Here is a 17,102-nt window from a genome sequence, read left to right on the forward strand (position 1 = left end):
CCTGGCAGGTGGGGGTGAGGGTGAAAGGACCCGGATCTGACCTAGCAGCTGCTCCGTTTCTGCCGCCCTTTCCCTCGTGTACCTCCCAGCCCACAGCCCTCTAACCCCCAGAAAAGTCTCTGCCCCAGGAAGGCCTGTATTGCTAATCTCTTTTCCTCATTTTATCTTAATCGCTCTGAAAAAGAGCAGAGGCTGGGACTTCCCTGGCGGTCCAGCGGTTAAGACTTCGCCTTCCAATGCAGGGGGTGCGGGTTCGATCCCTGGTCGGGGAGCTTAGATCCCACATCCTGTGCGGCCAAAAAGTAAAAACGCAGAGCAGAAGCAATATTGTAACAAATTCAATAAAGACTTTGAAAATGGTCCACATCAAAAAAACTTAACAAAAAAAAAAGAAAGCCCAGAGGCTAACACTGCGTCTCCTTAGGTGCCGGGTGATGGGGTGTCTGACACGTCCAGGCTTCGGCTCCCAGTCATGCCCCGACATTCACTGCCTGTGCTGCTCCTTACACGGCCGTTCAAGGCCAGGCAGCGTCATGCAGCTTCTCCCCTCTAGTGCAAGTATCATGGTCACGAAAATACCATGTGTACGTTTGCATGCTTCACCTGGCAGAGGGGAACTCCCTCCCTACCAAGTAAAACGATGGGACCGCAGAACTTTCCCATTAGAAGGGACCCTGGAGACGGTGCAGTCCCAACCCCTCTTTTATGTGACTTTTCTCCGGTCCTGTGGTCATTAAGTGGCTGTGACTGGACCGTCCGTGCTGACAGTGGGCAGATGGGACGGCGCAGCCCCTTCCTCCTACTGCAGGACAGGAGGAAGTGACGTCACACCTGTGCAGGGGCGGTGACCATGGCAACGTGTACACACTCAGGTCCCTGGACCCCACCGGGTCTTTCTGCTGGGCTGGCCTCGGGGAGGATTCTCGGGGGACCAGGGACTCCAGACCGAGCCTGCGGCTCCCGTGGGCCCAGAGCAGAGGTGGTCCCGGGTATAAAGAGCCAGGGTGGGGCTCTGAGCCCTGTATCCGGGAGAGGAGGGAAGCGTGGGAACAGAGTGGGGCTGGGGCCTGGACCTCAACCGTGGCTTTGTGAGGGCTGCCTTGGAGTCGTAGTGGCCCCGCCAGGGAGATTGCGCGAAGTCTTGATGGTAGGGGTCCAGCCTTGGCAAGTGGCCCCCGTATGTCGTTTCTCTCATTGGGAGGTTGGCAGAGCCGGGGTCCCCTGGGCTCACTTCTCTTCCGTCCTTGGGCGCCGGGAGAGGAAGGGGCAGACACCAGTGCCTCGGAGACAGAGCCTGGGTGCAGGGCGGGGCATCAGAAGCCTCTGGGCATGCTTGTGGCCAGTGGCTGTGCTGAGAAATCCGTTGGCTGTTCTCAAACCTCGTAAGGAAGACACACTGTGGAGTTTGTAAAAGAACTGGCGATCCTGGCCTTTGATGTTCCAGCTCAGCTTTGGTAGTCACCGTACATCGTAACAGGCATTTCAGGACACAAGTAACACGGAGCAATATTCAGAACAACCAGCCAAGACAGGGGAAACGGCAGAACATTTATCCTCATCATAAAATACGTGCATGGTGGTGCCACTCGAGGACCCGTGGTCTCTAAGTCTCCGTTTCTGACAGGAAGATGCCCACGTGCTAACCAGGATGTAGGTTTCCGTTTCTGGGCTGATTGGCCAGGAGTTTGAATGCAGCAGTGTTAGTAACAAGGAGGTGATTGATACAGCGTGGAAAATGGTGCTCCTACGTAGGAATGTTACCTGTGTACACAGTAGACCACTGCTGAAAGCAAACAAAATGAGTGTAATTCCCGTTAGCAGCCACTCCCGTTGACTAAGCCCTCGTACCACGTTGCACACCTTGTTTCTGGTCCTTCCAGTGAGTGTGAGGGTTTGGTGGCCTCGGTGCTCACACATCCAGATGAGAAGCGGGTGCATGGTGCCCACCGTGCCCACCAGCACCTGCCCGTCCTCCAGGTCTTGGCAGGCGAGGGGTGGTGAAAGCCTCTGACCAGACGGAGTGGACGAGAGGCTGGATGGCCGCTGCACCAGCCCCATCACCGTCACAAAGAGGCAGGGTTAGGACCCCGCCGTGATCTGCGTACGAGGCGTGCACACACCCAGGTGTGTTCAGAGCTGTCTGGCGAGTTGCCCACCACGTGTGCTCTGTGATTCCAGGAGGAGTCCCGTTTCTTGTTGGTGCTGAGAAAGTGAGACGGCTGTTCCCGGCGCCAGCCCCGCGGGCCCTAGAAGGGACGGGCTCTTTCCTGTCCCTGGCAAGGGCAGCAGCTGCTTTGCTCTGTGTCCCTCGTGTTGTCACTTCATTCCCACAGATGAGGAGAGGCTAATGTGTGAGCTATTTCCGGAGGAAGACTTTTTTTGGAGTTCACCGAAGGACACGTTTGGGGTGGTCCACCAACCATGTTACAGAAATAACCCACAAGTCCAATAACATGAGGAACCACAGATGGCCACAAAATGTCCTGTTTTCAGTTTTCCTTTTGCTGGAGGTAAGTAGGAATATATAGGTGCCAGAAAGTGGTTCCCTGTTATTTCAGGTACCAGTTATCCAGTGTATTTTTACTGTAGCTTCGTACTCTGACTTTAAACCATTGAAATGCACATTGGCACCTTTATCAGATGATAAATAAACATTTCAAGAAAGTCAGCTTTACAGAAATAGAGACACAGATATAGAGGACAAACTTATGGTTACCAAGGGGGGAGGGGAGGGTGGGATGAACTGGGTGATTGGAATGGACATATACACACTACTATGTACAAAATAGGTAACTAATGAGAACCTGCTGTTTAGCACAGGGAACTCTACTCAGTGCTCTGTGGTGACCTAAATGGGAAGGAAATCTAAAAAAGGGGATGTATGTATACATAAAGCTGATTCACTTTCCTGTGCAGCAGAAGCTAACACAACATTGCAAAGCAACTATACTCCAATAAAAATTTTAAAAAAATAAAAAAGTCAGCTTTGGAAAAGGCACAGGCCTTTGTAAACATGCCTGGTTCGTTAGCGATTAACTTGGAAATGCTTCCTTCAGTAGAGGTTTTAGACTTTCCTGTGGATTTGTTTTCCATTCTGCCACCAAAAATAACTAAGAATTATCTCTGCAAATAAACACGCACAGCGTAAGGAAGCTGAGCCGAACTGTACAAAGTTCACAGTTGTCTCACAGCTACTCGACCTTTGTGGAATTTATTGTTATACATTTTGCTTTAGTTTACATGGCTCTAGTGTTTTTATCCTCTGCTTTGCAAATGTTTTTAGTAGCCCGTGAGATGCTTTCAACTCCTTCTGTCAGGGGGCCTCAACCAACTGTGCCAGCCACGTCTTGAGACCTGAGTGTATCACCCCCTGCAACATATCCAGGAGGGGGTCAGCGCCCACAGCACTAAGTTTACAGCATCTTTTGCCTCTCAGATGAAGCGTGGAGTAGTGCATTAACCTATGGAAGTGTTATACCGAATTTCTCTTAAATATGTTCAATATTTGAGATTTAAAAAATCAACTCCTCAAAAGGCATGAGATAAAATTTATGTAACTATAAATATATTACTGCAAATTCAGCAGAACAGCACAATGGCATCTCTTTGAGCAAGTTCCTCGACTTTTCGGAGCCAGTTTTCCTATCTATAAAGCGGAGATAATCCTCTTTTACCGCCAGGCAGGGCTATGCAATTTGTGTCGTGTGTGAAATGTCAGTCCAGCACGTGGAACACACCAAGCCATCAGTAAACGGCAGCTACCACCGTCACTGGTCACATCACCAATGTCCTGTGTTGTCACAGGCAGGATCCCAAGTGCGTCTGTCTCTGCTTCGTAGTACGGTGTGTTTTGTAAAGAAAGGAAATAGTTTTCTGGGCAGTTTCTTATTCGCTCTCTCAAGTTCTCAACCTTTTAAAAAAACATTCAGTAAAGACCAAAAACATTTATATCCCTTAAGTGTTGTTTAGAAGCTCGAGTTAACGCTGGGACGGATGTGATGGTAAGAGTGGCGCTCCCCCCTCCACCAGCAACATCCCCCACCCCCCGACACATACCCTCCGCATGCAAGGGGCCCGCTGCCCTCCAACACGCCCAAGCCTCGGAGCAGCGAGTGTGGATGTTATGGAGTGTATTATGCACAGGATGAACTTTCCCTTTGCCTAACCCACTGGTTCTCTCACCAGAGGACACCGGCCAAGTCTGGAGGTGTTTTTGGTTGTCATAGCCGGGGCAGGAGGGAAAGGACCGGGGAGATGTGCTGCTGGCATCTGGAGGGTGGAAGCCAGGGATGCCCTCAGTATCCTGCAATGCACAGACAGACCCCTCCCAAGAATTATCTGATGCAAAATGCCAGCCCAAGAGAAGAAAGCCTGGTCTCAACTAAAGAAGCAACCTCAGCCCTCTAAAGAATCATTCCAAAGTCGGTCAAGTCACTTGCGTGAACCCATAATGTATTTTTCCATAAAAGTGGTACTTCGGTTCATTTGCCAAATTGAGTCACGTCGAGGGCCAGCCTGGTAATGAGCCACCATTTATAGCGTTTTTTTAATGGGTTGTGCTCCCCCTTTGGGGTGTGAGCCCAGACTGCTTTAGTCTTAGCAGTGGGAAGACCCTTCCCCGTCCCCCTCGGATGAGGATGTGAGGGCTGAGATGCTATTTCCATCCACCCAGTGCAGGGTGCTCTCAGAAGACCACCTACGCCCACTCTCAGAAGAGACTCCTGCCAGCCTGCATGGACTGACGTGCTTGGCACTTCTTTAAAAATGGAGATTATCAGGCCGCATGAGCCGGAGGGTCAGATGTTTCCTTTGCCAGGAAATGAAAAGACGGGTTCTTTTCAGATATTATTTATGCCTTGAAGCAAAGCACAACTGCAGGCTTTGAACAGCCCGGGCCTCCCCCCAACCTTCCTGAGCTGAGAGCCGAGCTAATCCCTGATGATCCCAGGCCACCTCTGTCCCACATGATGTAGGAAGCAGCTTGGTAGAGCTGCCCCAGGACCATGCGAAGAGCCCGCTTGGGAAGCTGGGGGTGGTGTCGCAGGAGCCCTTGCAGCTTGCAGTGTTTATAACGTGGGCCTCTGCAGTGGCTTCGGGGGAGCTATCATCTCCTGCAGAAGCCCCGTAACAGGTGCAGCCATGCGGGGCTCCATTTGTTCTCAGTTCTGTTTTGTAAAAAGGCTTGGATCCTTTCCCCTCATAGCTCTATTTCACATGTTAGAAAATAGACCCCATGCTTACAGACACATGCGCGTGTTTGGTTCTTATTTGAAGAGTGTGGATTCAGTGCGGCATCGCTCAAGTGAGTGTTGCACTTGCTTTCTGTTTGCATAAACGTTGTTGGAACTCTCACCACCTGAAGAGTTTTAAGTTGGTTTCAGGAAAATAACCTCCTTGTTTTAGCAGACTGAGCTCTCCTCCTTGAAAAGTTTAAGAGCCTCCGTGTCTAAATGGCATTGTGAACGGAGGCTTAATGTTCTCATACCACCTATCGGGAATGTAGGCGAACCACACATCAGCTTGTTGACACTTTCACGGAAAGACATCTCCAAGGAAAAAGAGAAATCCTTTTCTTCTCATAAATAATTTGAGGGAAATTCTAAGAGCTTTTCAGTGGGGCATGGTGTTAATTTTTAATGCTGAGCCATCCTCAGGACGGCTGGAAAGATTGGGGATTTCGGCAGACGTGGGTTTGGAGGGAAGTTGTAGTTACAGCATCTTTGTGATTGTGCTGTCACCTTTCTCATGATGCTTGGGTTCCGGGAAGAGTTGGTGCTGCTGTTTCTGTCCAGCGGTCATTTGGTCGGAAGGTGTTGGCACCGGCATTCGTCCTGATCTGTCATGTCAAGTCACAGTAACCCATGTGCCGTGGCCTTTCCTGGTGGCACGAGTTTTTTTGTTTTGGTTTGGTTTTTTTTGCGGTACGCAGGCCTCTCACTCTTGTGGCCTCTCCCATTGCGGAGCACAGGCTCCGGACGCGCAGGCTCAGTGGCCGTGGCTCACGGGCCCAGCTGCTCCGCGGCATGTGGGATTTTCCCATACCGGGGCACGAGCCCACGTCCCCTGCATCGGCAGGCGGAGTCTCAACCACTGCGCCACCAGGGAAGCCTGGTGGCACGGGTTTTAACTGTCGCCACGCGACACCGCTGACCTGCTTCTCTAGTTGCTGGATGGTCCCCTGACCCAGTTCTGTCGACATGACCTCGTGCCGTCCTCAGTGCCTCCCCCTCCCCGTGCCTGGGCCCCACAGTGACACAGTGATACGAGGTCAGCCACCTTCCTGGCCTGCGACCCCGGTGACGGCTTCACCCAGAGGATGTAGGCTGTGAGGAAAGCTCTAGAACTGTGTCCCTGGGGAGAAAGATGCTGACAAGGAGATTTTTTTCACTACCTTGATTTTCTTACGCTCGTTGATATTTTCCCAGTCAATCTAGGCCTGCCTGATTTGAAGCGTTTCAAGAATTCTAGAAGTGGGTCACAGGCTCCATTCATCTTGCACTTTGGTCGATGCGAAAACCCAACCTTGCAGTGTGCCTTTCCATCCTCCCAGCAACACACTGTATAATCAGGGCCCCCCTTCCTCTGGCGCTCTGCAAGGTGGAAAAGTCATCTGTTTTAAAAAATTACTTCAATCTATTTAAATTTAATTATGATTTAACCACGAGTGACTTTGTGCACTTAGACACTACCTGCATTCCTTTTTTCTGTGACTTCTCTGTCCGTCTCCTTTCCCTTTTTTTTTTCCTTTTGGGTTCTTTGTCTTGATTTATAGGAGTTCTTTATGTTTCGGCGTTATTAAGCATCTGTCTGTCAAATATTCTAGAATTTTCTCCCACTCTTTCATTTGCTCTCAACTTTAGTGTGACAGATGTTACAGTGTAAAACGTTGAATTTGGGAGAAATCCGATCCCATCAGGGTTCTCTGTTAGAGTTTCTGGGATTCTTGAAATGTTGGAAAAGGCTTTCCGGTCCCAAGGTTAGAAAAATGTTTTCGTATCTTTTATTAACTTTATAGTTTTAATTTTATGTTTAGAGTACTTGGAATTTATTTTTAGGTATCACATAAACTAGGAATTTAACTTCATTTTCTTTCAGATGAGTCGTCAGTGATCCCAGCATTCTTCCCCCCGATTTGAAATGACCTTTTCCTTCATTTAAAATTCCCACGCTTGCCAGCATCTTCATCTGGACTTTGAGGTTTCCTCTGCTGAGTGAACCAGGGGTCAGAGCAGGGGACGTGCAGGTGGCGCATCCCCTCTTGGTTTGTACAACGTCTGTCAGCTGCAGCAGTGCACACGGGCTCCCCTCTTTTGCTCACCTGCCCTGCTGCCCCCTCTGGCCTTGGAAGTGCTTCCTCTCCCTCCTACTCCTCTGCCTGCACCCCCGTGCCGCTCGGGACCGCACCCCCGCTGAGCAGCATCCTTACCGTCCCCGCTACGCGCACAGGGCACGCGCCACGTGCCCCAGGTTGGCTGCGAGTCTGCAGCCCTCTCGGGGCCCGCTGGTTTCTGCAGCCGGGGGTCATGTCTTACTCATCTTTGTAGCTGCATCTTCTGGCAGGGAGCCTGGTGACAGACAATGTGTTCAGTAATGTTTGTTGACCGAATGCATGAACAAGATAAAAAATACCACTGTCCTTCTAACTTCATCACACAGCGCAGCACTCAGCGTGGTTCAGCTACAAGCGAACCTCTGTTAGCATTTGTCTTTGCAAAGGCGATGCCCCAGTTCACATGGGGGAGATTTCCACATGGGCCTCTCGTGCCTGGAGTATCCGGGGAGACCGTGAAGGATTCCTGAGGGCCGCACGGCCCATGTCCTGGGGTGTCAGCCTCCGTCCGTGCATCAGGATCAGGACAGAGCGGGAGGATGGGATGGGGAAGGCCATCCTGAGGGGCAGCGGGGGAGCTCCCATCCGAGCACAGGACCGGAACCGGGGACTGCCCTCCCGAGTGTCAAGGAGGCGGTTTCTTGTTATTGTTTTAAATTTTTATTTATGTATTTATTGGCTGTGTTCGGTCTTCGTTTCTGTGCGAGGGCTTTCTCTAGTTGCGGCGAGCGGGGGCCACTCTTCATCGCAGTGCACGGGCTTCTCACTGTCGTGGCCTCTCTTGATGCGGAGCACAGGCTCCAGACGCGCAGGCTCAGTAGTTGTGGCTCACAGGCCCAGTTGCTTCGCGGCATGTGGGATCCTCCCAGACCAGGGCTCGAACCCGTGTCCCCTGCATTAGCAGGAGGATTCTCAACCACTGCGCCACCAGGGAAGCCCTTTTGTTTTTTTTAATTTTCTTTTTTATACAGCAGGTTCTCATTAGTTATCTATTTTAAACATATTAGTGTATATATGTCAATCCCAATCTCCCAATTCATCCCACCACCACCACCCTTCCCCTGCCTTCCCCCCTTGGTGTCCATACATTTGTTCTCTACATCTGTGTCTATTTCTGCCTTGCAAACCAGTTCATCTGTTCCATTTTTCGAGATTCCACATATATGCGTTAATATACAATATTTGTTTTTCTCTTTCTACTTATTTCACTTTGTATGACAGCCTCTAGGTCCATCCACGGCTCTACAAATGACCCAATTTCGTTCCTCTCTATGGCTGAGTAATATTCCGTTGTATATATATGTGCCACATCTTCTTTATCCATTCGTCTGTCGAGGGACACTTAGGTTGCTTCCATGTCCTGTATTGTAAATAGTGCTGCAGTGAACACTGTGGTACATAAGTCTTTTTGAATTATGGTTTTCTCAGGGTATATGCCCTGTAGTGGGATTGCTGGGTCGTATGGTAGTTCTATTTTTAGTTTTTTAAGGAACCTCCATACTGTTCTCCATAGTGGCTGTATCAATTTACATTCCCACCAACAGTGCAAGAGGGTTCCCTTTTCTCCACACCCTCTCCAGCATTTGTTGTTTGTAGATTTTCAGATGATGCCCATTCTAACCAGTGTGAGGTGACACCTCATTGTAGTTTTGATCTGCATTTCTCTAATAATTAGTGATGTTGAGCAGCTTTTCATGTGCCTCTTGGCCATCTGTATGTCTTTGGAGAAATGTCTATTTAGGTCTTCTGCCCATTTTTGGATTGGGTTGTTTGTTTTTTGAATATTGAGCTGCATGAGCTGTTTATATAGTTTGGAGATTAATCCTTTGTTGATTCGTTTGCAGATATTTTCTCCCATTCTGAGGGTTGTTTTTTCATCTTGTTTATGGTTTCCTTTGCTGTGCAAAGGCTTAATTTTAAGTTTCATTAGGTCCCATTTGTTTACTTTTGTTTTTATTTCCATTACTCTAGGAGGTGGGTCAAAAAAGATCTTGCTGTGATTTATGTCAAAGAGTGTTCTTCCTATGTTTTCCTCTAAGAGTTTTATAGTGTCCAGTCTTACATTTAGGTCTTTAATCCATTTTGAGTTTATTTTTGTGTATGGTGTTAGGGAGTGTTCTAAATATATTCTTCTACATGTAGCTGTCCAATTTTCCCAGCCACTTATTGAAGAGGCTGTCATTTCTCCATTGTATAGTCTTGCCTCCTTTATCAAAGATAAGGTGACCATAGGTGCATGGGGTTATCTCTGGGCTTTCTATTCTGTTCCATTGATCTATATTTCTGTTTTTGTGCCACTACCATACTGTCTTGATGACTGTAGCTTGTAGTATAGTGTGAAGTCCGGGAGCCTGATTCCTCCAGCTCCATTTTTTTTCCTCAAGATTGCTTTGGCTATTTGGGGACTTTTGTGTCTCCATACAAATTTTAAGATATTTTGTTCTACTTCTGTAAAAAATGCCATTGGTAATTTGATAGGGATTCCATTGAATCTGTAGATTGCTTTGGGTAGTATAGTCATTTTCACAATATTGATTCTTCCAATCCAAGAACATAGTATATCTCTCCATATGTTTTCTGTCATCTTTGATTTGTTTCTTCAGTGTCTTATAGTTTTCTGAGTACAGGTCTTTTACCTCCTTAGGTAGGTTTATTCCTAGGTATTTTATTCTTTTTGTTGGAGTGGTGAAGGGGATTGTTTCCTTAATTTCCCTTTCTGATCTTTCATTGTTAGTGTATAGGAATGCAAGAGATTTCTGTGCATTAATTTTCTATCCTGCAACTTTACCAAGTTCATTTATTAGTTCTAGGAGTTTTCTGGTGGCATCTTTAGGATTCTCTGTGTATAGTATGTCATCTACAAACAGTGACACTTTTACTTCTTCTTTTCCAATTTGTATTCCTTCTATTCCTTTTTCTTCTCTGATTGCCGTGGCTAGAATTTCTAAACTATGTTGAATAATAGTGATGAAAGTGGACATCTTTGTCTTTTCTTGATCTTAAAGGAAATGCTTTCAGTTTTTCACCATTGAAATGATGTTGGCTGTGGATTTGTTCTATATGGCCTTTATTATGTTGAGGTAGGTTCCCTCTATGCCCACTTTCTGGAGAGGTTTTATCATAACTGGGTGTTGAATTTTGTTACAAGCTTGTTCTGCATCTATTGAGATGGTCATATCGTTTTTCTTCTTCAATTTGTTAATATGGTGTATCACATTGATTGATTTACTCTGTTTGCTAGTATTTCGTTGAGGATTTTTGCATCTATATTCCTCAGTGATATTGGTCTGTAATTTTCTTTTTTTGTAGTATCTTTGCCTAGTTTTGGTATCAGGGTGATGGTGGCCTCATAGAATGAGTTTGGGAGTGTTCTTTCCTCCCCAATTTTTTGGAAGAGTTTGAGAAGAATGGGTGTTAGCTCTTCTCTAAATGTTTGATAGAATTCACCTGTGAAGCCATCTTGTTTGTTGGAAGATTTTTAATCACTTTCATTGCTTGTGATTGGTCTGTTCATATTTTCTATTTCTTCCTGGTTCAGTCTTGGAAGGTTATACCTTTCTAAGAATTTGTCCATTTCTTCCAGGTTGTCCATTTTATTGGCATAGAGTTGCCAATAAAATGGTGTCTGTTGTAACTTCTCCTTTTTCATTTCTAATTTTATTGATTTGAGTCCTCTCTGTCTTCTTCTTCATGAGTGAGGCTAATGGTTTATCAATTTTGTTTATCTTCTCAAGGAACCAGCTTTTAGTTTTATTGCTCTTTGCTATTGTTTTCTTTGTTTCTGTTTCATTCATTTCTGCTCTGATCTTTATGATTTCTTTCCTTCTGCTAACTTTGGGTTTTGTTTGTTCTTCTTTCTCCATTTCCTTTAGGTGTAAGTTAGATTGTTTATTTGAGATGTTTGTTGTTTGTTGAGGTAGGCCTGTATAGCTATAAACTTACCTCTTAGAACTGCTTTTGCGGCATCCCATACGTTTTGGGTTGTCGTGTCTCCATTGTCATTTGTTTCTAGGTATTTTTTAATTTCCTCTTTGATTTCTTCAGTGATCTCTTGGTTATCTAGTAACGTATTGTTTAGCCTCCACGTGTTTGTGTTTTTTACATTTTTTTTTACGTAATTGATATCTAGTCTCATAGTGTTGTGGTCAGAAAAGATGCTTGATATGATTTCAATTTTCTTAAATATACTGAGGGTTGATTTGTGACCCAAGATGTGATCTGTCCTGGAGAATGTTCCATGCACACTTGAGAAGAAAGTGTAATCTGCTGTTTTTGGATGGAATGTCCTATAAATATCAATTAAATCTATTGGGTCTATTGTGTCATTTAAAGCTTGTGTTTCCTTATTAATTTTCTGTCTGGATAATCTGTCCTTTGGTGTAAGTGAGGTGTTAAAGTCCCCCACTATTATTGTATTACTGTTGATTTCCTCTTTTATAACTGTTAGCAGTTGCTTTATGTATTAAGGTGCTCATGTGTTGGGTGCATATATATTTATAATTGTTATGTCTTCTTCTTGGATTGATCCCTTGATCATTATGTAGTGTCCTTCCTGTCACTTGTAACATTCTTTATTTTAAAGTCTATTTTGTCTGATATCAGTATTGCTACATCCAGCTTTCTTTTGATTCCCACTTGCATGGAATATCTTTTTCCTTCCTCTCACTTTCAGTCTGTATGCGTCCCTAGGTCTGAAGGGCGTCTTTTGTAGGCAGCATATATATGGGTCTTGTTTTTGTATCCATTCAGCGAGCCTGTGTCTTTTGGTTGGAGCATTTAATCCATTCATATTTAAGGTAATTATCAACATGTATTACCAAAACTATCGATATGTATGTTCCTATTACCATTCTTTTAATTGTTTGGGGTTTGTTTTTGTAGTTCCTTTTCTTCTCTTGTGTTTCCCACTTAGAGAAGTTCCTTTAGCATTTGTTGTAGAGCTGGTTTGGTGGTGCTGAATTCTCTTAGCTCTTATTTGTCTGTAAAGCTTTTGATTTCTCCGTTTTATCTGAATGAGACGCTTGCTGGGTAGAGTAATCTTGGTTGTAGGTTCTTCCCTTTCATAACTTTAAATATGTCATGCCCCTCCCTTCTGGCTTGTAGAGTTTCTGCTGAGAAATCAGCTGTTCACTGTATGGGAGTTCCCTTGTATGTTTTTTGTCATTTTTCCCTTGTTGCTTTCAATAATTTTTCTTTGTCTTTAATTTTTGCCAATTTGATTACTGTGTGTCTCGGCGTGTTTCTCCTTGGGTTTATCCTGTATGGGACTCTCTGCGCTTCCTGGACTTGGGTGGCTATTTCCTTTCCCATGTTAGGGAAGTTTTCAACTATAATCTCTTCAAATACTTTCTCGGGTCCTCTCTCTCTCTTCTCCTTCTGGGACCCCTATAATGCGAATGTTGGTGCATTTAATGTTGTCCCAGAGGTCTCTTAACCTGTCGTCATTTCTTTTCATTCTTTTTTCTTTATTATGTTCCACGGCAGTGAATTCCACCATCCTGTCTTCCAGGTCACTTATCCGTTCTTCTGCCTCAGTTATTCTGCTATTGATTCCTTCTAGTGTATTTTTCATTTCAGTTATTGTACTGTTCATCTCTATTTGTTTGTTCTCTAATTCTTCTAGGTTTTTGTTAAACATTTCTGGCATCTTCTCAATCTTTGCCTCCATTCTTTTTCCGAGGTCCTGTATCATCTTCACTATCATTATTCTGAATTCTTTTTCTGGAAGGTTGCCTATCTCTACTTCATTTAGTTGTTTTTCTAGGGTTTTTCTCGTTCCTTCATCTGGTACATAGCCCTCTGCCTTTTCATCTTGTCTGACTTTCCGTGAATGTGGTTTTCGTTCCACAGGCTGCAGGGTTGTAGTTCTTGCTTCTGCTGTCTGCCCTCTGGTGGATGAGGCTATCTAAGAGGCTTGTGCAAGTTTCCTGATGGGAGGGACTGGTGGTGGGTAGAGCTGGGTGTTGCTCTGGTGGGCACAGCTCAGTAAAACTTTAATCTGCTTGTCTGCTGTTGCGTGGGGCTGGGTTCCCTCCCTGTTGGTTGTTTGGTCTGTGGCAACCCAACACTGGAGCCTTCCCGGGCTCTTTGGTGGGGCTAATGGCAGACTCCGGGAGGGCTCACGCCAAGGAGTACTTCCCAGAACTTCTGCTGCCAGTGTCCTTGTCCCCACGGTGAGCCACAGCCACCCCCTGCCTCTGCAAGTGACCCTCCAACACTAGCAGGTAGGTCTGGTTCAGTCTCCTATGGGGCCACTCCTCCTTCCCCTGGGTCCCAGTGCGTACACTGCTTTGTGTGTGCCCTCCAAGAGTGGAGTCTCTGTTTCTCCCAGTCCTGTCAGAGTCCTGCAATCAAATCCCACTAGCCTTCAAAGTCTGATTCTCTAGGAATTCCTCCTCCCGTTCCTGGACCCCCAGCTTGGGAAGCCTGACGTGGGGCTCAGAACCTTCACTCCAGTGGGTGGACTTCTGTGGTATAAGTGTTCTCCAGTCTCTGAGTCACCCACCCAGCAGTTATGGGATTTGATTTTACTGTCATTGCACCCCTCCTACCGTCTCACTGTGGCTTCTCCTTTGTCTTTGGATGTGGGGTATGTTTCTTGGTGAGTTCCAGTGTCTTCCTGTCGATGATTGTTCAGCAGTTAGTTGTGATTCCGGTGCTCTCACAAGAGGGAGTGAGATCACGTCCTTCTAGTCGGCCATCTTGAACCAGTCTGTCAGGGAAACGTTTGACACAGAATCTTTGGTATTAGAATCAGAAAGTGATGGCTCAACATCTACCTTTAAAAAAATCAAAAACAAATCTGGTTAACTTATCTGGCTGCGCCGGGTCTTAGTTGTGGCATTGGGGTCTTCGCTGGGACATGCAGGATCTCTTAGTTGCGGCATGCAGGATCTTTTAGTTGTGCATTTCCTCCAGAATCATTGCCTGTTGAAGTGACTCAGCGTCAGCGGCTCACATTTTAGGTGTTTACTTGTGCTGAAATGATGCAGCTTAGTGAGAATTCAGCACATGGTTGTGACCTCCCTGCTCAACTCCAGTTTAAAATCATCCCTGGAGCTGCAGCACCCAGCTTCCCCGCCCCAGGTGGCTGGGTCTTCGGGTCCCTGTGACAGTCACTGGGGCCCTTTTTATTCCCTCGACCTCCTGATGGCTGAAGTCAGACCTTCCAGGCTGGGTCTCAGGACAAGGTATTTACAGAGTAAGGAGAAAGGCAACATGTGGCCCAGGAATGTTCTCGAGACGATCCTAGTGGGGCGGCTGCCTGTGATTCTCCATGAGCCTGGGCCCCTGCTGATGTGGTAGGACCCCCAGGGTGGGGTTCATAGTGTTCGGGGCTGCATACAGCAGGAGAACATGCAGAAATCTTTATTTCTCACTAATCGAAGGTCATGCTGAGGCTGAGAGGAAGGATTTAGAGTCTTAGTTCCTAGGAAGGAAGGAATGTATCAGCCTTTAAACAGGACATGATACAGACATACATCACCTTTGAGGCCAGAATCGTCTTTCATCAGAATGAGTGAGTGAGTGTGTGTGTGTGTGTGTGTGTGTGTGTGTGTGTGTGTGTGTGTGTGTGTGTGTGTGTGTGTGTGTGTGTGTGTGTGTGTGTGTGTTGGCTTCCCAAGACTCGCTTTGAGATCTGGCAAAACAAGGTTTAGTCCAGGTCACACGTTCCCTTTACCTCGTCGTACCTGAGAAGCCTAAGCAGCATTACTATTACCGTAATCCATAAAGTAAATGTGACATGGCTTTTGTTTCAAGAGAAATACAGTGAAGGACTGAACCCTGAAGAGAGGGACGTCTTGGTGTCCTTGTCGTGGACTCGAAACAGGGACTTGCTGGCAGAGAGATGGGTCTCAGTTATTTAACTGTAGTGTCACAGCTCCTATTAGGGGTGATACCTGCCTGTTTCAGGATAATCATATGTGATTCATTGTTGTGGTTTATCGTTAGGCAAATATAGTCACTTCGCAGATTCATGGCTGGGCTTCGGGCTTCCGGAACAAACGAGGTTAATTATTGGATAAGGTATATGAGAGATGTTCGTCCAAGGACCCACGGCCCTGGGCTGAGAAGCAGAATACGTGCCAAACTAATAAGTTATGCACTGTACATCTCACAGGTTTCCCCAGAACGAACTACAAGTGTCACCTAATTGTTTGATTCCAGACTGTGCCTGTTTTGACCGTGCGACAGGGAACTTCTGGAGTGTCTGAGTCGGTATCTGCTTTGAATCGCTTAGGTCCAGGATAGATAAATATACATCAATAGACGATTAAAAACATGCCTAGGGCTTCCCTGGTGGTGCAGTGGTTGAGAGTCCGCCTGCCGATGCAGGGGACACGGGTTCGTGCCCCGGTCCGGGAAGATCTCACATGCCGCAGAGTGGCTGGGCCCGTGAGCCATGACCGCTGAGCCTGCGCGTCCGGAGCCTGTGCTCTGCAACGGGAGAGGCCACAACAGTGAGAGGCCCACGTACCACCAAAAATAAAAACATGCCTAAAGATAACTATAAAATCCAAGTTCAGAAACCCTTTGAATAGTCAGTAGAGGAAATTGTTGGCATCTTGTAACTGGCCTGCATTTCTACACTTCACTTTTCTATCACAATTAGGTGCAGTTATCGCTGAGCGCCTTGCCTAGGTGTGGGGAGAGAGCTGTTTCTGTTACCGTCAGGTGCCTGCCTTCTGAGTTCAGCACTCCTTTCTGCTCTTCCTCCACACCCCGGTTCCCCCTACCCTGTCCTTGAATTTGTAGATAATTCCTCTGTGTCCTTGAATTTGTAGATAATAATTCCTCCACAGAGGGAGCGAGGGTGGGAGGTTAGGAGGTGGACAAGTTGATCCTAACTGTTCCTCATACAAAGAACCTCACCTTCTCACCTTCTCCCTTCCTATTTCCTGTTGTTCTCCAACAATCAGTATGAGAAACTCCTATAGGTAGAGTTTGTAATTCTCTGGCACCCAGTACCTTCCACATCTATCATAAGCTTTCAGGCAACCGGAGTTGTTATTTTTTTCTATGCCTGCTGTAGTGTGGTTTGATGAAACATGCCCATTTGAAGAAAACAAACTGATCATTTCCCTTGCTCAGATTATTCTCTATTTGGATAAATCTGCCACTGAAGTATCAAGTTGCATGTTCGGGAACAAACGGACAGGGTGGGAGGCTTGCCTCTGCCCATCTGGACGAGAGAAGGTTTCACAGGCCGGGCGCTAGGGTGGTCTGTTCATACACGTTCACAAGAGACAGAAATGCGCTAGATTTCCCAAACCAGTGTTTCCTACTCTCGGGAAAGTACACTGGCTGCATTATTAGAAGCACGGTACTAGGGGACACCAGGACCCACTCTTCTCAGATGTTCCTTCAGGAAGCAGAGGAATGTGGCAGCATCTACAAGAGGCTTCCTGCCAGGCTCCCCAGACCAGCGGGAGGAGGGGCTGCAGGTCCCCGACGGCCCCCACGGCTCCGGCCAGCCTCCCGAAGGATGGTCCTTGGAGCAGAGGACCTGGAATAACGGGGGCCTCTGCTGTCTCATCCCACAGTCCCTGGAGACCCTGGTCGCTTTGGTGCTCACAAATTTCTTCTTTTTTAAAAAAATACAAAGTGATATGGGCTTCCCTGGTGGCGCAGTGGTTGAGAGTCCGCCTGCCGATGCAGGGGACACGGGTTCATGCCCCGGTCCGGGAGGATCCCACATGCCGCGGAGCGACTAGGCCCGTGAGCCATGGCCGCTGAGCCTGCGCGTCCGGAGCCTGTGCTCCGCAACGGG

General features: G+C 46.9%; 1 protein-coding gene across 6 annotated transcripts in view; it reads left to right on the forward strand.

The window, feature by feature from the left end:
* Positions 1 to 17,102, forward strand: part of MFAP3L (microfibril associated protein 3 like) — a 71,301-nt gene that overhangs the window by 21,803 nt on the left and 32,396 nt on the right. The window lies entirely within an intron of this gene.

The sequence above is a fragment of the Globicephala melas genome, chromosome 6 (genome assembly GCF_963455315.2).
Source record: "Globicephala melas chromosome 6, mGloMel1.2, whole genome shotgun sequence".
Lineage (NCBI taxonomy): Eukaryota > Metazoa > Chordata > Mammalia > Artiodactyla > Delphinidae > Globicephala > Globicephala melas.